We start from the raw sequence: 23,362 nt of genomic DNA on the forward strand, positions 1-23,362 counted from the left end.
CCACCCCAGGGTGACGACTGAGAAACCACAGTCAGCGTAAAGCATTTGCTTCTTGATTCCTTGAAGGCCCTCTGAGCGCCGGGCGGATGGAGCATGGAGATGACCATTTCCCTGGCGGGGCAGGGTGGAGATGGAGGCTCAGGCCACAGACGGTGGATGTCTCTCCTGAGTGACTCCGAGAGCCAGCGAGTCTCAGCCTCTGACCAGAAACTGAGATTTATGTCTCGCTGGCTACAAGAGAGAACTGTTTCAAAATCTTCTTCCTCTGTTACAAAACGCCCCCTGGGATAGTGGTTGGCCGGAGCTGCCGCGATCTCGGTTTCTCTTTCTTGCATCTCGAGTTACATGTGGAAGATGAGGCTGTGGGCTCTGGAGGGGTGGGCTTGGGGTCCCGGCCGCCACCCCTGTAGCTGAGAGCTGGCTGCCTCTTCTGCTGGTGCCGGAAGCCCCCGCCTCCCTGTAGAGCATGCAGATAAATATTCATCTCAGCAGAGAAGCCAGAAAAAAAAAAAAAACAGACCTCTGGCAGAATGTGGGGTTTTGTTTGTTTGTTTGTTTTTATGTTTTTATTTTATTTTTGTTTTGTGTTGCATAACTTCCTTGATAGAATGCTCAATTTTTTTAACCACAAATAACTATATTGGAGTCCCAGGAAGTTAGAGAATCTTGGCTTGAAGCAGCCTCACCATCCCCTAGAGGGGTCATTGCCATCGCCTGCATGCTTTTTTGAGTTATACCCAATCTTCACGTCCCTGTGTTAGGGTGATGTCTGGCACTGTTTATTGCTCTTTGATAGCTTGTATTATCATCTGAAGATATTATATGTTTACTTGTTTTGTTTGTTTTTTTTTTGGTGGGGGGACTGTTTTCCTCCCTATCCCTTTTTAGAACACATTTTCCATGAAGACAGAGATTACAACTCTTTTTTAATGTTTTATTTCTAGGAAAACCCCATGGACGGAGGAGCCTGGTGGGCTGCAGTCCATGGAGTCACTAAGAGTTGGACACGACTGAGTGACTTCACTTTCACTTTTCAGTTTCATGCATTGGAGAAGGAAATGGCAACCCACTCCACTGTTCTTGCTTGGAGAATCCCAGGGACGGGGAGCCTGGTGGGCTGCTGTCTATGGGGTCACACAGAGTCGGACACGACTGAAGCGACTTAGCAGCAGCAGCAGTACCTATAACAGGACCTGTCTAGAGCAAGTTCTTATCATGTTATTTTGTGAAAAGATGAACAAATGAGCATTAGCTAATATCCGGGCTGAGGGCCAGGTTTGGCTCCTGGGCTGTAGTTTACTAATCCCTATTTGAGATTACCCTAGCAATGGCACCCCACTCCAGTACTCTTGCCTGGAAAATCCCATGGACGGAGGAGCCCAGTAGGCTGTAGTCCATGGGGTCTCTAAGAGTCAGACACAACTGAGCCACTTCACTTTCACTTTTCACTTTCATGCATTGGAGGAGGAAATGGCAACCCACTCCAGTGTTCTTGCCTGGAGAATCCCAGGGACGGGGAAGCCTGGTGGGCTGCCGTCTATGGGGTCACACAGAGTCGGACACGACTGAAGTGACTTAGCAGCAGCAGCAGCAGCCTTCTAAAGCATGGACTCAGAATTTCCTGTTGTTGTAGGTTAGTCGCTAAGTCATGTCCAACTGTTTTGTGATTCCCGTGGACTGTAGCCCGCCAGGTTCCCCTGTCCATGGGATTCCCCAGGATAGAATACCTGTGTGTGTGGTACCATTTCCTTCTCCGGGGATATTCCCGGCCTAGGGATCAAACCCATGTGTCCTGCATTGGCAGATGGATTCTTTAGACCTGAAGCACCATGGTGGCCCCCAAATCTCCTGTAGGATGTTTTAAAATGCTAATTTCCTGGCCCCCATAGGAGGTCTTTTCCTAAATCCAGGCGAGCGCCCATGAATTTTTTTTCCCCAAGCATCCCAGAATGGGGGGCTATTCTGATGTTGGGAACCAGAGAGCCACACATTTAGGAACACCCAACAGTCACCTGGCTCATCCACCAAGACCGTAAGCCTTCCCCAGGGGCTCCAGCTCCAGAGATTTGCCAGACTGTCTGGTCCCTTTCGGAGAAGGCAATGGCAACCCACTCCAGTACTCTTGCCTGGAAAATCCCATGGACAGAGGAGCCTGGTGGGCTGCAGTCCATGGGGTCGCTAAGAGTAGGACACGACTGAGAGACTTCACTTTCACTTTTCACTTTCACGCATTGGAGAAGGAAATGGCAATCCACTCCAGTGTTCTTGTCTGAAGAATGCTAGGGACAGCGGAGCCTGGTGGGCTGCTGTCTATGGGGTCACACAGAGTCAGACACAACTGGTGCGACTTAGCAGCAGCAGCAGCAGCAGCAGCTGGTCCCTTTCATCTTCCTCTCTCAGCTCTTCCTATCCTCTCTCTCTCCTTTTTGGCCACACCACGTGGCATGTGGGATCTTAGTTCCCCAAGCAGGGATCGAACCTGTGCCCCCTGCAGTGGAAGCGCAGAGTCTTAACCATTGGACCGCCCGGGACATCTGTCCCTCTGTATTCTCTTATCGTCTCTTTAAATCCTTCTCAGACTTTGGTTACTAACTCACACCAGCTTGTGGGGAGTTGCTGGCAGGCCTTTTGGCCGAGAAGATGGGGAGGAGACGGAGCGGCCGGCAGGGCCTTCTTGGTGCCCTGGGGACCGTGGGGGCCTGCCTCTCCTGGAGACTGTTTGGGGAGCAATCTGTGCAGCTTCTGCGGCCCCGCTACCCACAGGCGGGGCTCCGGCTCCCGCGAAGCCCACGCTTTGCGCCTGCGTGCTTGCGGCATCCAGGCTTGTTTTCACAGGTGAGGCTCAGGGAGGCTCTTCCAGCTTTCTGCATCACGACGAGATGTTTATCTCCTCGCTCTTCTCCCTGCTCCCGGGTGATGGCCCTGCAGAGGACCATCTTAATTAACAACATCTCTCTTCTTCTTAATTAAATTTGAGGTCAACTTGAGCGAGAGGGCTTGGGGAGTTCCGAGAGCTGTGGGCCAGGGGTCTGAGCCATCCCTGGGAATGGAGGCACCTCCCAGGGCCTGATCCCCGGGACACGTGTGCGGATTACAGAGAAATCCCTCTGCAGGAGGCTGGGCTAACTCTTCACTCTTGAGTGTGGGGTTTCCAAAGTCCCCACTGGTCAGGTGCAGAGGGCCTGGCTTCGCTTGCTTAAGACGTGGAGCTCGGGGTTGCGTGGGGCCACGGGAATCAGCACGCCCTGAGCCTAAAGCTGTGATGCCCTAGGTCCTTGTGTCCTGAGGCACAATCCCCCATGACCCCGGTGGACAGTGACCCCCTAATCTTTACTGGAGGATTTTCCCCTAAAGCGACTCACAGTACGGGTTTATCCAGAATAGAATGTTTGGGGCTTGAAGGGAGAGTACGGACTACGGAGGTGGGGTCGGTCCCTGACTTTCATGGTGTGCTGGGTTCAGTTGCTCAGCCATGTCCGACTCCCCGAGACGCCATGGACAGTAGCCTGGCAGGCTCCTCTGTCCATGGAATTCTGCAGGCAAGAATACTGGAGTAGGTTGCCATGCCCTCCTCCAGGGGAATCTTCCCGACTGAGGGATCAAACCCTCACCCCCTGCATCTCCTGCACTGGCAGGCAGGCTCTCCACCACTGAGCAGCTGGGAAGCCTGAATTTTCATTCGTTATACCTGGTTTTTAAATTGAAAATACACATCATACTTTCCTTGCATACTGAAACGTTTCCCTTTTAATTCTTAACCATAAAACCTTAACATCTGGGGCTTTCATGGAGAAGGGCACAAGGAAGGAGGCTGACCCAGATCACGGCCACGAGCGTGCAGCTCAGTTGGGCACATCTGTGTGTGTGTGCTTTTGGCCGCGCTGGGTCGTGGTTGCTGCGTGAGGGTGTTCTCTCCTTGCGGGGTGTCGGGGCCTCTCGCTGCAGTGCCTTGTTGCAGAGCACAGGCTCTGACGTGTGGGCGTCAATAGTTGTGGCTCACAGGTTAGTTGCTCCGGGGCATGTGGGATCTTACCGGAGCAGGGATTGAACCTGTGTCTCCTGTTTTGGCAGGTGGACCCTCAATCACAGGACCACCATCAGGCGCACACTTTTTAATATCTCCAAATAATGGCACAGCATAGATGTGAGGGAGCTGTTGCTATCTGTACACGCAGAGGGCTGCAGGAGCCACGCATATGCACGGTGGGTAGCGCCCAGCCTTCCTCACGCAGGCACATGTTTTACATACGTTGTCTAATCGTTAGATAACACGGACAGTCACCACTACCTCCCTGAAGAGGAGGAAACTGAGGCACAGGTCAAGTCATCCGCCCAAGGCTGTGCAGGTGGTAGGTGACGCAACAGGTAACAGAGCCCAGGTTGGCCTGATGCGGTGGGAGGTCAGAGTGTGTTAAAGGTGACAGGACGCTTACCCGTGTCGCCACTGGGAAATATCTCCAAGGCGCCCCAAGAGCAAAAGCAGCATTGCGCACTAGGCTCGGAGGAGGTTCAATCTGGCAGCAAGTTATCGGGGCAACTGAGGGCTTTGGAAGATGGAGTTAGCAGACCAGCCTCCAAATTCTGCAGAGTTGCACTATGCAGGGGTGAGGGGCCAGCCTGCCCGTCTTCCCTGAGGGCCACACGCAGCGGGAAAAAGCAGCATCTCCAAACGCCGCAGTGACATGAACGTGGTGGAAGGGCTTCCCCGGTGGCTCAGACTGTAAAGAATCCACCTGCCGCGCAGCCACTGAGCCTGTGGTATTTATCACAGCAGCCCTAACAAACTAAAGTAATATGCATCCTAGCGTGAATCTGGTTACAGCAATTCCAGGAGCATTTGCGATTTCAAAGAGCAGGAAAAAGTCAAAGATGCATTATTTTAGAGGATAGCAGGCAAAAACACTCTGAAATGTGGGGAAGTGGCAGGTATTAGGGGGAGAGCAGCAGATTTCTGCAGGCCCCGTGCATGTACGCTCAGTCTTTCAGTCGTGTCTGACCCTTTGTGACCCCATGACCCCATGGACCGTAGCCCTCCAGGCTCCTCTGTCCATGGGATTCTCCAGGCAAGAACACTGGAGTGGGTTGTCATGTCTTCCTCCAGGGGATCTTCCCCACCCAGGGACTGAACCCCTGGCTCTTTCTTGGCAGGTGGATTCTTTACCACTGAGCCAATGTGCCCCAGGCATCACTTGATTTCTGCCACTCGCTGCAGGGGTTGGGGAAGCCAGTGTGGCAGCCTCACCGGGCTCAGCCCCCATCGGACACATTTTCCTCCACATTCTTCCCCTCTGAGACCTCGCTATGTGTTTAGCAGCTTTAGTTTCAGTATCCTGGAAACTGAGCAGTGCTCACACCACCACCCTGAGCAAGCTGAGACTTCTGAATACAGAATAGTCCTGGTTTCCAGAGGGGGTCACATTCTCCTGAGCAGCTGATGTATCGTGTCCAAGCTTCATTCTCCCTCATAGTGGGGCCTCCGGGGAGTGGGGCCTCCGGGGAGAGCTGCACCTTTAAATGGAGGGGAAGATTCAATCATTTGGGGAGACTTTTGCTTGTGTCTTTACCTGCTTCTTCTCCTGGACAAGATTGATTCATCTGTTCAGCATTAATGTATTGAGTATCTGGGCTTCCCCAGGTGTCTCAGAGGTAAAGAATCTACCTGCGATGCAGGAGATGCACGTTCAATCCCTACATTGGGAAGATCCCCTGGAGGAGGAAATGGCAACGCACTCCAGTATTCTTGCCTGGAGAAGCCCATGGACCAAGGTCCCTGGCGGGCTACAGTCCATGGGGTCACAAATCTGATGTCTTTTCCTTTAATGAAAGAGTTGGACACTACTGAGCGACCAAACACCAACCACGACGTTGAGCATTTATCCTGGGCCAGGGGCTGGGGAGGCGGTCATGAACGATCCTGAGGCAGAAGCTCACATGCAGGAGGGGGAAGCCACAGGGAAGCCGTGTTGTCGGGTCTGAAGACTCTCCCGAGAGGGGAGCGTCAGCTCCACGCCTCCTGCTCTTCGCCTGTTGTCTGTGGTTCTTCACCTGTCTTTCCCCATCAATCTTCAATTATAACCTGAGGCCACAGAGGTCCAGCTGGCAGACTTCTTCCCAGAGGCTTCTTCCTGCTCCAGGTACCAGGCAGGCAGTTCTTTTTGAAGGTTAGCATCCATGATGATCACCTGGAGAAGTTGTGAAAATGCACATTCCCTGGCCTTTTGTGTTGTTATTTAGTCTCTCAGTGGTGTCCGACTCTTTTGTGGCCTCCTGGACTGTAGCCCACCAGGCTCCTCTGTCCTTGGGATCCTCCAGTAAGAATGCTGGAGTGTGGGTTGCCCTGCCCTCCCCCAGGGGATCTTCTGACCCAGGGATTGAACCCATGTCTCCTGCATTGGCAGATAGATTCTTTACACTGAGCCACCTGGGAAGCCTGGCTTGACCCTTAGGGGTTCTGAGTTAGAGGGCCAGAGGTAGGGTTTAAAAATCTGCTTTTTAAACGAGAATGCCAGAGGAGTGTGGAAACGTGTGCACTGCGGTTTGAGAACACTCTCCTAGAGCCAGAGGCCTCTTGCTCTTTTCCCTGGTATTCCCACAAAATACAATAGGAAGCAGAAAATCATGAAAGCTGAAAATAGCAAACAGTGGGGAGAAAAAAATTCTTTTGGTGAAATTAGCAACTCAATTAAATGTTGGTTGAATGAAATTGGATTCTTGTTACTGTAGTTTTTTTTTTTTTTTAAGACTATTTTTTTGTGAGTAATTTTAGGTTCATAGCAAAACTGAGAGGAAGGTCCAGAGATTTCCCAAAGATCCCTTGCACCCCAACAGGTGCACAGCTGCCCGCGGTATCCACATCTCCTGCCAGAGTGGTACTTTTGTTGAAACTGATGAACCTACCCCATGTCCGAGGTCAGGGGCAGAAGCCGGGAGGACCCCATGCCTGAAGGGCAGCGGCCAAGAGGAGTTACCCTGCGTCCGAGGTCAGGGGAGGTGGCCTAGAGGAGATACCCCGCGTCTGAGGTCAGGGGTGGCGACGAGAGGAGTTACCCCATGTCCGAGGTCAGGGGCGGTGGTGGGGAGGAGATACCCCATGCCCGACCCCAGGGACGGTGGCCGGGAGGACCAACCCCACGCCTTGGCTGCACGGGCACAAGCAGGCCTAGAGGAGCTATCCCACGTTGAAGGTCAGGAAGGGTGGTGGTGAGGAGATACCCCTCGTCCAAGGTAAGGAGCATTGGCTGCACTTTGCTGGAGTAGCCGTGAAGAGATACCCCACGCCCAAGGTAAGATAAACCCAAGTAAGACGGTAGGTGTTGCAAGAGGGCATCAGAGGGCAGACACACTGAAACCATACTCACAGAAAACTAGTCAATCTAATCACACTAGCACCACAGCCTTGTCTAACTCAATGAAACTAAGCCATGCCTGTGGGGCCACCCAAGATGGGCGGGTCATGGTGGAGAGATCTGACAGAATGTGGTCCACTGGAGAAGGGAATGGCAAACCATTTCAGTATTCTTGCCTTGAGAACCCCGTGAACAGTATGAAAAGGCAAAATGATAGGATACTGAAAGAGAAACTCCCCAGGTCAGTAGGTACCCAATATGCTACTGGAGATCAGTGGAGAAATAACTCCAGAAAGAATTAAGGGATGGAGCCAAAGCAAAAACAATACCCAGCTGTGGATGTGACTGGTGAAAAAAGTAAGGTCCGATGCTGTAAAGAGCAATATTGCATAGGAACCTGGAATGTCAGGTCTGTGAATCAAGGCAAATTGGAAGTGGTCAAACAAGAGATGGCAAGAGTGAATGTCGACATTCTAGGAATCAGCGAACTGAAGTGGCCTGGAATGGGTGAATTTAACTCAGATGACCATTACATCTACTACTGCAGGCAGGAATCCCTCAGAAGAAATCGAGTGGCCATCATGGTCAATGAAAGAGTCCGAAATGCAGTACTTGGATGCAATCTCAAAAAGGACAGAATGATCTCTGTTCGTTTCCAAGGCAAACCATTCAATATCACAGTAATCCAAGTCTATGCCCCAACCAGTAAGGCTGAAGAAGCTGAAGCTGAATGGTTCTACGAAGACCTACAAGACCTTTTAGAACTAACACCCAAAAAAGATGTCCTTTTCATTATAGGGGACTGGAATGCAAAAGTAGGAAGTCAAGAAACACCTGAAGTAACAGGCAAATTTGGCCTTGGAATACAGAACGAAGCAGGGCAAAGACTAATAGAGTTTGCCAAGAAAGTGCACTGGTCATAACAAACACCCTCTTCCAACAACACAAAAGAAGGCTCTATACATGGACATCACCAGATGGTCAACACCGAAATCAGATTGATTATATTCTTTGCAGCCAAAGATGGAGAAGCTCTATACAGTCAGCAAAAACAAGACCAGGAGCTGACTGTGGCTCAGACCATGAACTCCTTATTGCCAAATTCAGACTTAAATTGAAGAAAGTAGGGAAAACCACTAGACCATTCAGGTATGACCTAAATCAAATCCCTTATGATTATACAGTGGAAGTGAGAAATAGATTTAAGGGCCTAGATCTGATAGATAGAGTGCCTGATGAGCTATGGAATGAGGTTCGTGACATTGTACAGGAGACAGGGATCAAGACCATCCCCATGGAAAAGAAATGCAAAAAAGCAAAATGGCTGTCTGGGGAGGCCTTACAAATAGCTGTGAAAAGAAGAGAAGCGGAAAGCAAAGGAGAAAAGGAAAGATATAAGCATCTGAATGCAGAGTTCCAAAGAATAGCAAGAAGAGATAAGAATCACTGATTCTTCAGTGATCAATGCAAAGAAATAGAGGAAAACAACAGGATGGGAAAGACTAGAGATCTCTTCAAGAAAATCAGAGATACCAAAGGAACATTTCATGCAAAGATGGGCTTGATAAAGGACAGAAATGGTATGGACCTAACAGAAGCAGAAGATATTAAGAAGAGGTGACAAGAATACACAGAAAAACTGTACAAAAAGATCTTCACGACCCAGATAATCACGATGGTGTGATCATTGACCTAGAGCCAGACATCCTGGAAGGTGAAGTCAAGTGGGCCTTAGAAAGCATCACTACGAACAAAGCTAGTGGAGGTGATGGAATTCCAGTTGAGCTATTCCAAATCCTGAAAGATGATGCTGTGAAAGTGCTACACTCAATATGCCAGCAAATTTGGAAAACTCAGCAGTGGCCACAGGACTGGAAAAGGTCAGTTTTCATTCCAATCCCAAAGAAAGGCAATGCCAAAGAATGCTCAAACTACCGCACAATTGCACTCCTCTCACACGCTAGTAAAAATTCTCCAAGCCAGGCTTCAGCAATATGTGAACTGTGAGCTTCCTGATGTTCAAGCTGGTTTTAGAAAAGGCAGAGGAACCAAAGATCAAATTGCCAACATCCGCTGAATCATGGAAAAAGCAAGAGAGTTCCAGAAAAACATCTATTTCTGCTTTATTGACTATGCCAAATTTGGCCTTTGACTGTGTGGATCACAATAAACTGTGGGAAATTCTGAAAGAGATGGGAATACCAGACCACCTGATCTGCCTCTTGAGAAATTTGTATGCAGGTCAGGAAGCAACAGTTAGAACTGGACATGGAACAACAGACTGGTTCCAAATAGGAAAAGGAGTACGTCAAGGCTGTATATTGTCACCCTGTTTATTTAACTTATACGCAGAGTACATCATGAGAAATGCTGGACTGGAAGAAACACAAACTGGAATCAAGATTGCCGGGAGAAATATCAATAACCTCAGATATGCAGATGACACCACCCTTATGGCAGAAAGTGAAAAGGAACTAAAAAGCCTCTTGATGAAGGTGAAAGTGGAGAGTGAAAAATTTGGCTTAAAGCTCAACATTCAGAAAACGAAGATCATGGCATCCAGTCCCATGACTTCATGGGAAATAGACGGGGAAACAGTGGAAACAGTGTCAGACTTTATTTTGGGAGGCTCCAAAATCACTGCAGATGGTGACTGCAGCCATGAAATTAAAAGACGCTTACTCCTTGGAAGGAAAGTTATGACCAACCTAGATAGCATATTCAAAAGCAAAGACATTACTTTGCCAACAAAGGTTCGTCTAGTCAAGGCTATGGTTTTTCCTGTGGTCATGTATGGATGTGAGAGTTGGACTGTAAAGAAGGCTGAGCGCTGAAGAATTGATGCTTTTGAACTGTGGTATTGGAGAAGACTCTTGAGAGTCCCTTGGACTGCAAGGAGATTTAACCAGTCCATTCTGAAGGAGATCAGCCCTGGGATTTCTTTGGAAGGAATGATGCTAAAGCTGAAATTCCAGTACTTTGGCCACCTCATGCGAAGAGTTGACTCATTGGAAAAGACTCTGATGCTGGGAGGGATTGGGGGCAAGAGGAGTAGGGGACAACAGAGGATGAGATGGCTGGATGGCATCACTGACTCGATGGACATGAGTCTCAGTGAACTCCGGGAGTTGGTGATGGACAGGGAGGCCAGGCGTGCTGCGATTCATGGGGTTGCAAAGAGTCAGACACGACTGAGCGACTGATCTGATCTGATGAACCTACATCGACACATGGTCATCACCTAAAGTCGTCGTTCACAACAGGGTTTGCTCTTGGTGACGTACATCGTATGCATTCAGACAAATGTATAATGACGTGTATCTACCATTATAGTGTCATGCAGAACAATGTCAGTTCAGTTCAGTCGCTCAGTTTCGTCCGACTCTTTGTGACCCCAGGGACTGCAGCATGCTGGGCTTCTCTGTCCATCACCAACTCCTGGAGTTTGCTCAGACTCACGTCCATTGAGTTGGTGATGCCATCCGACCGTCTCATCCTCTGCCGTCCCCGCCTCCTCCTGCCTTCAGTTTTTCCGTGCCCTGAAAATCCTCTGAGCTCTGCCTATCCCTCCTTCCCCCTCCCTAACCCCTGGCCACCCCTGATCCTTTACTGTCTCTACTTGTGCCTTTTCCCGAATGCCGTACAGTCAGAACCCTACAGTGTGTAGCCTTTTCAGATTGGCTTTTTTCAATTAGTAACGGGTGTTGCCCCACATCTTTTCCATGGCTTGGCACTTCACTTCCGTTTAGCACAGAATAATGTTCTATCGCTTACATGGATCACAGATGGTTTTCCTATTGCTTGTTTTTAAAGACCTCGAGGTAGAAGGTACCGTGTTTACATCAGCTCTGGGTTCCATTTCCCTTTCTATAAAAAGTAGAAGATTCACATGTCTCATGCTATTTGATTGAAACACTGTCCATCACACTTGAATTTCTTAGGATTAACAGGTGCTGAGTCTCAGCTGGGACAAGACAACAGGCAGGTGGATGAGAAGGTCATAGGGTCCCCTGTGTCCAGCCTGTGACCGCCAGGTGAAGTGGTGGAGGTCTGCTCCGAGGGGAGTGTCCCCACTCGAGCTGGTCTTTGGGCTCACGTACCAGCGTTTCTGTGTTTGGCTTAGGGACCAAGCAAAGTCTTGCCGAAACTTAAGGAGCTGTGGGTCTTGGACAAACCCCATGCCCTCTCTTGGTTTGCTTATCCACAAATCAGTGGTTTCCAAGATCTCCTCTAACTCTGACGTGACGCGGTGTGGCCACATCAAAGCCAGCTTATTGCCGTAGCCTCCTTATCCCCATCCAGGCTGCCTCGGCTCCTTTGCTAGCCCCTCATGGAGACTGGCATGAGACACAGGGTAACCCTACTCGGTGCTTATCGGCAGACAGCTCCTTGGTTCTCAGGCTTGCCCGCTCTGCGTCTGGCACATCTCTGAAATATCTGAGTGGGCTGGAAGGAAGGCAACTGGAGACAATTTTTTTTTTTCCCCGTGGGGATTCCCCCCTCCTCTTCCTGCGTCTTCATCCAGCTGCCGATGCTCAGGGCCCCTGACCCTGGGGCTAACTTCCCGCCCACTTCTCGTGACTCATACCTTTCATCACGTCTCAGAAGAGAGGCGCCTGTCACCTCCTTCTCCCTGAGGCTGGAAGGGCCTTGGGCAGAATCTGAGCTGGAACCCAGAGCAGCCGGCACCGGGAACCACCCTTGAGCAATTCATGAAGCTGGGCGGTCTGCTTCCAGCCGAGTCCTGGACCTTTCCTGCTTCCCAGCCCCGTTCCTCCCTTCCTGCTCGAAGCCTTCCAAAGAGGAAGGAAGACTTTCTCGCTTCTTTTGCCTCTGTCCTCTTTGAGACATGATTCTGAAGGACGCTGAGGATTCTTTGCTTTGGAGGGAAGAAGTCTGTGTTTTTCGCTGGCAGTGTGCAGCACGAACGGGCAGGCTCAGCGCTGGCCTTGAAATGCAGACCACCGGCGTCTCGCCTCCCTCCATGGGGGCTGACCCTTTTCCTGCGAGGCTTCCGGAGAGGGTCTTCGCTCAAAACCCAACCAGAGCTCTTGCCAATGTGCTTGGGGGAGGAAAGCTTACTTGACATCAGCCTTCCAGTGCATTCCTGTAATTACAGCTCAATGCTAAAGCGCTAAATGGTTATTATTATGAAGCCAGGGTGTTTGCTGCCAAGGCGATAGGAAAGACACCAACACGAGGTTTAGGGAAATCAAGGGTTTTTACTGGATTTGAGACTAAGGAGGGGAGGCGAGAACAAGAGATGGAGATCTTTAGTCATGTATGCAAAGGCGCCTTAGACTGGTGACAGCAGAGATGTAGAATGTACAAATACAGGTTCAGGTACCCATTTTCAAGGATTCTGGAATATATAGGCAGCTTCAATGTTGAAATGTATGCTTCCACAAACTCTTCGTGGAATTTTCACCCAAAGACGTCTAGTGAAATCTGGGTCGCTCCTCCCCAAAAGGAGCTCTTGGCCTGTGGTCAGATCATTCTCGATTCCAGCCCACACTTTCCCTGTTGGCGCCTGCATCGCTGCCTGGCGTTTCCAACCCTGGGAATGTTGAACCCAGGACAAGGGCTAGCACACAGGAATGGGAGACGGGGGACAGCGTGGAGAACGGAGAAGGGGGCGTGGGAAGGATGGGGAAAGGACCGGGAGCTGAAATCAAGCTCGGAGGGAAGCTGAGGCCGAACCAGTTGAGGTTGTTTTTCCTAAGAGGGACCATCCGAGCAGCAGGAGGGAGATGTGTTCTAACCGCCGAGATGCCTGGAGTTTCTGTTTGCGCCGCTGCTCCCCTTAGCTTCCTGTGAGCGGATTCATCTCATGGTGGGGAGCAAGCAGGCGCTGATGAGCTAATGCTCCCAGGAACTCGGAAGGAGGGCCCGCCTTTCCTGCCAGGGCAGCGTCTGGATCTTTGGAGGACTGGTTTTGAAGAAGGGCCGGAGTCAGGTTTGATGCAGCATAGCCAGGCAACAAACACACTGCCCTGCTCAGAGGCTGTGACGTGTCTCCATCCATCTCCGAGCATCTTCTCTCTCCTTCCTTCCCCGCTTGGCACCGTTCATGCGTTTTTGGTGCTGACTGGAGGGACCTGATGGTGACGGTCCAGGCATGTTGAGATTCTTCCCAGGAGCCCTTTGTTGCCGTGGTCAAAGCAATGCTTCTGCCTGAGTGAGGGGCTAGGGTTGGGGGGCCCCGGGCTGGGTGGAAAGGGCCCTGGGTGAGGTCAAAGCAGAGGACGCCTGTTATCAAGGGTCGGAGGTCAAATATTGGGAGGTGGCATCCAGAGAGCCAGAGGTAGGACACTTCGGAAAGATTCGGGACGCCATAATGGTTGAGATGGCATCTCATTTAGGACGAAGCCAAGGGTGCCTGGGGCAGCCGTGGGGGAAAGCTCACGGAGGCCGGGCTTTCCTTCACGATTGCATTTGCGGATGGGTGAAGGGGTCAGAGGGAAGGTGGGCAAGTCCTCGTCTCCCTTGTTTCCTTATAAAGGGAGGCAGAGGGCTAAATGACACGGCGCATGGGAAGTTCCCGATCCAGTGCCTGATACATTATCAATATTCAATACATTAGCTTTCAGGGTTATGTTTTATTAATAAATAATTGCTACTAATAAAAACTAGTTGGCTGTTAGGCTCAGGTGTGCAAAATAATAGGTTCTCATTAGTTATCTCTTTTTTCTACATGGTGTCAGTACATAATATCAATAGTGTGTATATAGGCGCTTTCTTAAGATAGAAAACACCTGAGTAGGTTAACAGGCTACGAGGTGAAGTCAGTAGAGAGAGAGAGAAATAAAGAATGTGGGAAACATTGAGGGAGGTTATGGAAGAAATGTACGTGAAGTTGTGGACTCACCTGCGATGGAAGGAAGGTCTGGTTTGTATTCGAGATGCGAGGAAGCAAGTAGCAGTACAGGTAGGTTAGGTTCTGAGTGAGGAAGTTAATAGCTGATTGTTAATTTTTTTTTTCCAATGAAATAAGAAGCGGGATCATCGCTTTTGGGAAAGATGGCAGCAGGGGCTGAAATGTTGACAGTGTTGCTAGGAGAACGAGGGATGGGACTGATCTGAAAATGAGGGATGGGCAAATTGCTAAGCACCGTGAAGGACTCAGCCAGGATGGGCTCTCGGCTTTGTCCTCCTGCCCACGTGCGGGGTCTGTGAGCAGTTCTCTGGCCTTGCCCAGCCGTCAGGAAGTGGGACCAAAGCAGACCTTTGGTTGGCCAGGTCCACGAGTGGGGTTGGAAGTGGAAAGACGAGCAGCGTTGCTTTTGTTACTGGCAGAGAGTGGCCATAGCCAAATGGGCTTAACGGGGAAGCAAATGACACCAGGAGGGAGGTGAAAAACTGGGAGAAGAGGGAGGTGCCCCGGCTTTGGAGAACATGATGAGGTGAGAGAGTGGGCAGAGAGCAAAGAGCTGGAAAGATAGGGCGTAGTGCCAGAGACCTCAGGCTTTAGAATGTCAGACAGATGGGGGACTGCTCTGGGCGATGGCAAGTCCAGGATGCGGCCAGAAGAGTGGGTTGGGTGGTGAAGAGCAAAGATAGTGAAAAGACACTGAAATGGAGCTCCAGGAGCCAGAAAGCTCTAGTGTCCACTGGGCAAGGACCCCCTCTGGGATGGCTGAAGGCTTTGTCCAAGAAAGACCTATAGGGCGTGAGAGTGAAGGACCCGAGAACTCAAAGAAACCAACCTCATCTGAGCGAAGATAACACCCTGACTCTGAAGTCAGGGTTCTTGATAACACGGTCTCCTGGGCCAGCAGGGAGGGTCCTCATTCTGTTCTGTCTCCTTGCCCACTTCTGCCCGGCCACTGGCCGGGGGACCAGTGCTGGTTTTTAACAGCAAAGGGGCACAGCTGGCTATTTCCAGCGTACAGAGAAGTGGAAACTTCGACCAGAGCATCAAGGCTTTGCCCAAAATGACACCCCTGTGGTGCTGACCTCAGTCAGTCACTTCATCTCTCCCGTCCTCCCCACTTGGCTCCCACTTTTGCGTTTAACCTATTGCAGCAAAGCTGGGTCAACATGGGCCTCCTCCTCACACGCCCTCCGGAGATTTGGCATTTAGATTTGATACAGGGACCTAGAGGGAAATTTTCCACCTTGGCAGAGGGGTATAAAAATCAGGAGGGAGTGTTTTTCCTGCACAGCAACAAGAGGAATCAAATTGACTTCTTCTTTCTCTCGTCCAACTCTCTTGCTATTTATGCAGATGTAATGGTTCCATAAAAATACCTTTTGCTCAGAAAAAGCCATCTCTTAACCCAAAGCATCCCAAATCGCTATATTTTTAATTATAGTAATAGATATGCTTGGATCTCTTTCCACTTCCACTTAGAAAAAAGTGATCTATCAATGCATATATGTCCCACCTTCCTAGGTGTGACTCATTGGAAAAGATCCTGATGCTGGGAGAGACTGAGGGCAGGAGGAGAAGGGGGCAACGGAAAATGAGATAGTTGGATGGCATCACTGACTCACTGGACATGAATTCAAGCAAACTCCGGGAGATGGTGAAGGACAGGGAAGACTGTTGTGTAGCAGTCTATGGAGTCACAAAAAGTCGGATACAACTTAGTGATTGAGCAACAACAAAATTAAAAGTTAGTTTAAAAAAAGAAAAAGGATCAGGTCCTGAGATCCCTGGGTTTCATGTTGGCTTTACCATTAGCTGTACGGCCTCAGGTAAATCTTCGAAACTCTCTGAATCCCAGTTTCTTTACATGAAAATAAAAGGAAATCATAACTCCTTTATTCAGTTGTCAGGAAGATTAGATTTGATTGCATGCAGCCAGGTAACTGAAATGTAGAAACACATCAATTAAGGGAAGATCCTCAATTCCCATCCGCGTAGACGTCCATCCACCCATCTTCTGCTCTCAGGGCATGTGCTTCTGAGATGTTGAACTAGTTAAGACATGCTTCCCAAAGCTGTGGATCAGCTTTTTTGCTCGGTACAAATTAATCTGGAATGGGTTTCATGACCAGGACCCATGCTCTGAAAACAGTGATTAGTTCAGATGCCCATGTGGGTTTTTGGAGAGAAGGTTTTCTATAGAGCGTAGTCCATCACGTCACTAGAAAACCATTTGGTTAAGAGCTCGACAAGAAGATCCTCTTTCCTGACAGTAGGGCAGGGGAGGCGGTGGCCAGGAGCCTCAAATATGAAGAAAAGAACCAGGACTGGAACTTACTTCAAGCACTCACCGTGTTCTAGGCACTGTGCTAGCTGCTTTCTAGTTTTAACATTTTAAAGGTATTTAATAACATTCCTTTAAGGAATTGGGGAAGTGGGAATCCTGGAGAAAAGGAATTCCAGATATTCCAGCTTTTAAACTACCTTTGAGTTTTAAAATATGAGTACAGATTGGTTTTTTCAGAGTTGTTTTCTGCAAACAGAATGAAAGGAACAGGGATCACCATAGGGGGGCGTGACCCAGGGCCATCTCTGACCAACAATAGACCATAAGTCTGAAGAAATCAGGGATCTCCAACTGTTTGGCTCATCCTTGCACAGTGCTTAGCAGATGATTGGTGATCTATACGGGATTTGATGTCCAGAGCGGCAGCAGCCATTTGGTGACCATGAGGACAAGGGAAGAAAATTTCAAGGGAGGTGACCCAGAGCCCTAACACATCTGAACTGCCAAATTAACCCACTCAGTGACCATCTGTCTTCATCCCTCTTGCTTTATGCATAAATGTCTTCAGTTCGCAGTCATCTTTCCCCTATGGCTGTTTTTCTAAACGCATGGCCAAAGAGATCCTAGTTGACCCAGTCTCTAAATGTGAGCTTGGAGAGGTCACCGTCTCGGCTGGGTGATCACAACCACACTCTTGATGGAACAGCACTTCATGAGAATAATGGCAGCCGCCTGTTTCTCAAGGCTATGCTGTGAAATCTGCCGGGACCCCTGGGCTGACCTCTCCCACTTTGAAACTCTCTCTTTGCATGTGAGAGCCGAGTTCCCCACAGTGCGGGTGGCAGAGAATGAGCCTGGCAGTTTTGTGTTTGGTTTGTCAGGGTGCCACGTGGCGCTGGGTGCCAGGGCCATGTTATGTGATCTGAGCCATCTAGCTGACCTGCCTGTTGCTATGGCTCATGAGTGAGGAGCATAGCTGACATTCTTCCCCTCCTGGAGAATTCTACACAGAAAGACACCTGCCCCGGTCCTCTGGGCATTTCCTCATTCCTTTTTCTGCTGGATCTGCCATCTCTGAAACCTAAGCTGGGCTTGGGGTAGGGGAGGGAGGGGGCGGTGGTGGCGGGCAGGAGAGCATCAGTGTGTTCTGAGGTTTTATTAGCCAATCATCAGACAAGACCGTGGATTTCCATAAGCATTCAGGTCAGAGTTGGGGGAGCATTTGTGACTTTGGCGTGAGTACATCTGTGTTGCCTGGAGATCAAGAAGTTCAGTTCTGGGGCTTCCCTGGTGGTGCAGTAGCTGAGACTCTGAGCTTCCAATACAGGGGGCCTGGGTTCCAGTCCTGCTCAGGTCACTAGACCCGCAGGCTGTGGTGAAGATCAAAGACCCTGCATTCTGCACCTAAGACCCAGCACAGCCAAATAAGTGAATACATAAAAATAAATATTTAAAAAAGGAGTTCAATTTCAATTCCTCAAACATGTCACCCTCATATGGGGCTGGTTGTCTGGGAAGAACCATCTCTTTCCAGTAACCACTGAATCTCCTCTAAGTCAATTCAGTTGTATCCGATTCTTTGCGACCCCATGGACTGTAGCCTGCCAGGCTCCTCTGTCCATGGGATTCTCCAGGCAGGAGTACTGGAGCAGGTTGCTGTGCCCTCCTCTGGGGGGATCTTCCCGACCCAGGGGTTGAATCTGCGTCTCCTGCGTTGGCAGGTGGATTCTTTGCCAGTGCAGCCCCTGGGAAGCCCTCCCTATCCCGTAGTGACTCTTTTTCCCCTGTGTGGTGAACAAACATGTTTTCTCATGTGGGAAGGCACTTTGAGACTCAGCAACTATTCATTCCATTTCCCACCACACTTTGGAATTATTTATGTAGGTCAGGTGGACTCATGGATTCTCATTTTTCCTAGTCATGAGCTGTTCTGTCATGGGCTTCCCAGGTGGCACCTGGGAAGATCCCCTGGAGGGGGATGATCGGGGAGATCCCCTGGAGGAGGGCATGGCAACCCACTCCAGTATTCTTGCTGGAGAATCCCAAGGACAGAGGAGCCTGACAGGCTACAGTCCATGGGGTTGCAAAGAGTCGGACACGACTGAATCGACTTAGCACCCACAGCTCATCCCGTCATTAATTTTTGTCTCTCAAATGATCTCAGATTTGGCAAGTGGGACCGCCTTCAAGCTGACTTGAGGCCCTTTTGAGATGTCCTCCTTATGTTTTGAGTACTTTCTTTATTTGTGGCAGAACAGAGTGGTCCACACTCGCCTCCTGCTTTCCCTGCCCAGCTCTGAAATCGGTGATTCCTTCAAGGATCCTGGGTCCCTTTATTGGAAAATAGTGTGCGGGTCTGGGAATGTCCTCGTCACTTCTAGGGTGTTGCTTCTCCCAGACCATCTCAGTGGGAGATGTGTGCACACACACACACGTGCAAGAGTTCACAGCACTCGTGAGAGTATGTACTCAAATCTATATCCCTCTTTATTTCTGCATCCCTCTCCATCTAGTGAAAACCACACATTTCATCATCTCCACTTTCAGTCCAACACCACAGGGTTCATTCTTGTTTTCTCCCATTCTGCACTTGTAGCTCTCTTTGCCAACAGGGAGAAATTTGGCTTCTGTTGTCTTGATGACAGTTAACCATTTGATCAATCCCTTCATGTACAACCCAGATCTTATCGCGACTGCCACTCGTCCTCCTCCTAATGCTTCTTGATCTTGCTTCAGCTCCAAGGCCCCCACGATGAGATGAGTTTCTCCTCTTGTGTCAGTTCAGTCGCTCAGTTGTGTCCAATTCTTTGTGACCCCATGGACTGCAGCACCCCAGGCCTCCCTATCACCAACTCCCGGAGCCTACTCAAACTTGCGCCCATCAAGTCGGTGATGCCATCCAACCATCTCACTCTCTGCCGTCCCCTTCTCCTCCTGCCTTCAATCTTTCCCAGCATCAGGGTCGTTTCCAATGAGTTGGTTCTTGGCATCAGATGGCCAAAGTATTGGAGCTTCAGCTTCAGCATCAGTCCTTCCAATGAATATTCAGGGTTGATTTCCTTTGGGATGGACTGGTTGGATCTCCTTGAAGTCCAAGTGACTCTCAAGAGTCTTCTCCAACACTGCAGTTCAAAAGCATCAATTCTTCAGCATTCAGCTTTCTTTATAGTCCAGCTCTCACATCCATTCATGACTTGGATAAACCATAGCCTTGACTAGATGGGCCTTTATTGGTAAAGTAATGTCTCTGCTTTTTAATATGCTGCCTACGTTGGTCATAGCCTTTCTTTCAAGGAGTAAGCGTCTTTTAATTCCATGGCTGCAGTCACCATCTGCAGTGATTTTGGAGCCCCCCATAATAAAGTCTCTCACTGTTTCCCTTGTTTCTGCATCTGTTTGCCATGAATTGATGGGACTGGATGCCATGATCTTAGTTTTCTGAATGTTAAACTTTAAGCCAATTTTTTCACTCTCCTCTTTCACTTTCATCAAGAAGTTCTTTAGTTCTTCTTTGCTTTCTGCCATAAGGGTGGTGTCATCTGCATATCTGAGGTGATTGATATTTCTCCCAGCAATCTTGATTCCAGCTTGTGTTTCATCCAGCCCAGCGTTTCTCATGATGTACTCTGCATATAAGTTAAATAAGCAGGGTGACAATATACAGCCTTGACATAGTCCTTTTCCTATTTGGAACCAGTCTGTTGTTCCATGTCCAGTTCTAACTGTTGCTTCCTGGCCTGCATACAGATTTCTCAGGAGGCAGTTCAGGTGGTCTAATATTCCCATCTCTTTAAGAATTTTCCATAGTTTGTTGTGATCCACACAGTCAAAGGCTTTGGCATAGTCAATAAAGCAGAAATAGATGTTTTTCTGGAACTCTCTTGCTTTTTTGATGATCCAACGGATGTTGGCAATTTGATCTCTGGTTCCTCTGCCTTTTCTAAATCCAGCTTGAACATCTGGAAGTTCACGGCTTATATACTGTTGAAGCCTGGCTTGGAGAATTTTGAGCATTACTTTGCTAGAGTGTGAGATGAGTGCAATTGTGCACTAGTTTGAACATTCCTTAGCATTGCCTTTCTTAGGGGTTGGAATGAAAACTGACCTTTTCCAGTCCTGTGGCCACTGCTGAGTTTTCCAAATTTGTGGCACATTGAGTGCAGCACCTTCACAGCATCATCTTTTAGGATTTGAAATAGCTCAACTGGAATTCTATCATGTCCACTAGCTTTGTTTGTAGTGATGCTTCCTAAGGTCCACTTAACTTCACACTCTAGGATGTCTGGCTCTAAGTGAGGGGTCACACCATCCTGGTTATCTGGGTCATGAATATCTTTTTGGTACAGTTCTTCTGTGTATTCGTTCCACCTCTTCTTAATATCTTCTGCTTCTGTTAAGGCCATACCATTTCTGTCCTTTATTGTGCTCGCCTTTGCATGAAATATTCCCTTGGTGTCTCTAATTTTCTTGATGAGATCTCTAGTCTTTCCCATTCTGTTGTTTTCTTCTACTTCTTTGCAGTGATTGCTGAGGAAGGTTTTCTCATCTCTCCTTGCTATTCTTTGGAACTTTGTATTCAAATGGGTATATCTTTCCTTTTCTGCTTTGCTTTTCGCTTCTCTTTTTTCTCAGCTATTTGTAAGGTCTTGTCAGACAACCATTTTGCCTTTTTGCCTTTCTTTTTCTTGGGGATGGTCTTGATCCCTGCCTCCCGTACAATGTCACGATGTCCTCCTGTATAGACACCCTCAACCTCTCTCAGGCCCTGGGTCATCACAGCTCACCCCTGTCCTCTTAGTGTGGACAACTCCCCCAACGGCTTGTGCAATTCAGGATGAGAACTGGAAGAAGGAAAGGAAGACGTCGGGAAAGTCGTAACCAGCCTTGGCAGGGGCGATCTCAGCGGTCAGGGTGGATACAACTCTGTCAGCAGTTTGATCTATTCAGTCTGTCTCAGGAGGTTTATCTGTGGGGGTGTGGCTACATCCCGCTAAGATCACACGTGTCTTTTCTCTCTCTCATCTCTGCTTCTCTGCCTTGATGACACTGTGGATGCTCAGGGGCCGTGATCCAGACTTCCCAGGTCTGGGACTTCAGAGCCTCCTTCGGTGACATGAAGGGCACACACCTCCTGGGGAGCAGTGCCTTCTGCCCGCCCCTGCTTGATCTTTCCACTCTCTGCCACCACCCTCGCAGGCTGAGTGCCCAGCTGTTCGCCCATCCCTCCCCCCGCAGAGGCTCCTCCAGCTGCTGTGACAAATGCCTGGGAGTCATGGGGCACAGGATCAGTGATGGGGGAGCCAAGGCCGGTCCCGTCCCCGGCTGGCTGGTCTCATGCCAGGGGGCCACATGTCCTTTATAGTCCCTGGGGCCAGCGCCATCCTGCAGAGGTCTGGCAGGAGTGGGGTCCCCTGTTCGGCACACTGAGGATGGGTCCTCTCCTGACTCTGGTGGATTTGGGATTAGCCTGTGTGAGCAAAGGTCTTGTGACCCTGCCACCACCGCTCTTTCTGCTTTGTGACAGCTCAGGTCGCAGTGGCCCCCGTCGCTCTGAGACACCCCCTTCACCCCTCTTCCCTGCATCCAGGCCCATGGCTTCTGCTCCTGTCTGGGGCATTTAGGGGAGGGGACGGAGAGGTGCACACTCGGGCTGATGAGCAGGCGGGGGGACACAGAGGAGGAGCCAGTGCTGAACAAAACCCAGTTCTCTCTTCCCCAGCACACATGGGCACAGAGGGCAGCTTTGCACACCAAGGCTGGGCTTTCTGTGCCTCCCCAGGCCCTGTTGGGTTGGAACGTGACCTGGAGGATGGGGAGAGCTAGCTCTCTTCTCTGAGTCATGAGACAGAAGAACACGACTCCTTGGGGGCTTCTAAAGGCCAGAGCCAGACCCCTGAAAGATACGCCACAGAGAAGCACAGCATGGTGATGTTCCCACCTCACTCGCCATCCCATCCCTTCTGGGCTCTAAGATTCTTGAACGATGTGAATCCTTCCCCAGAGAACACAGCAGCATGGTCATAACTTGTTAAATACCATAATTAAAATAGTTCTCTTATTAACTTTGTGATAACGCTTTTTTCCTCCCTCCCTCCTCCTCCAAATTACACGTTAGCATTTTGTTAATTAAATTTCCAGTCCCAACAGAACTGCTTGCTGCTGCTATGAGTTGTACAGGGGGCCGTCTTCCTGGTGGGTGGGAGGGTGGACCAGCAGGTCGGACAGGTTTCCGTCTCTCTGACTGGAAGGCTTCGAGGAGGAAACAGGAGACAGCATCAAGAGTCGATGCCTACATAAGGTGCAAAGAAAAATAAAGGGCGCTCAGTTCAGTTCCTTGGACTGCAAGGAGACCAAACCAGTCCATCCTAAAGGAAATCAGTCCTGAATATTCACTGGAAGGACTGATGCTGAAGCTGAAACTGCAATACTTTGGCCACCTGATGAGAAGGGCTGACTCATTGGAAAAGGCCTTGATACTAGGAATGATTTCGGGGAGGAGGAGGGGACAACAGAGGATGAGATGGTTGGATGGCGTCACGGACTCAATGGACATGAGTTTGAGCAAGCTCCAGGAGACAGTGAAGGACAGGGAAGCCTGGTGTGCTGCAGTCCATGGGGTCGCAAAGAGTCAGACACGACTGAGTGACTGAACAACAACAGCTAAGTTGGAATTTCAGATGTATGATCAATAATTTTTTCGTGTGAAAGTGAAGTCGTTCAGTCGTGTCCGACTCTTAGCGACCCCATGGACTACAGCCCACCAGGCCCTCCATCCATGGGATTTTCCAGGCAAGAGTACTGGAGTGGGGTGCCATTGCCTTCTCCGTTAACAGCGGCTACATGTGAGTATATCCCAAA

This window comes from Bos javanicus, chromosome 19 (genome assembly GCF_032452875.1).
Source record: "Bos javanicus breed banteng chromosome 19, ARS-OSU_banteng_1.0, whole genome shotgun sequence".
NCBI classification, from domain to species: domain Eukaryota; kingdom Metazoa; phylum Chordata; class Mammalia; order Artiodactyla; family Bovidae; genus Bos; species Bos javanicus.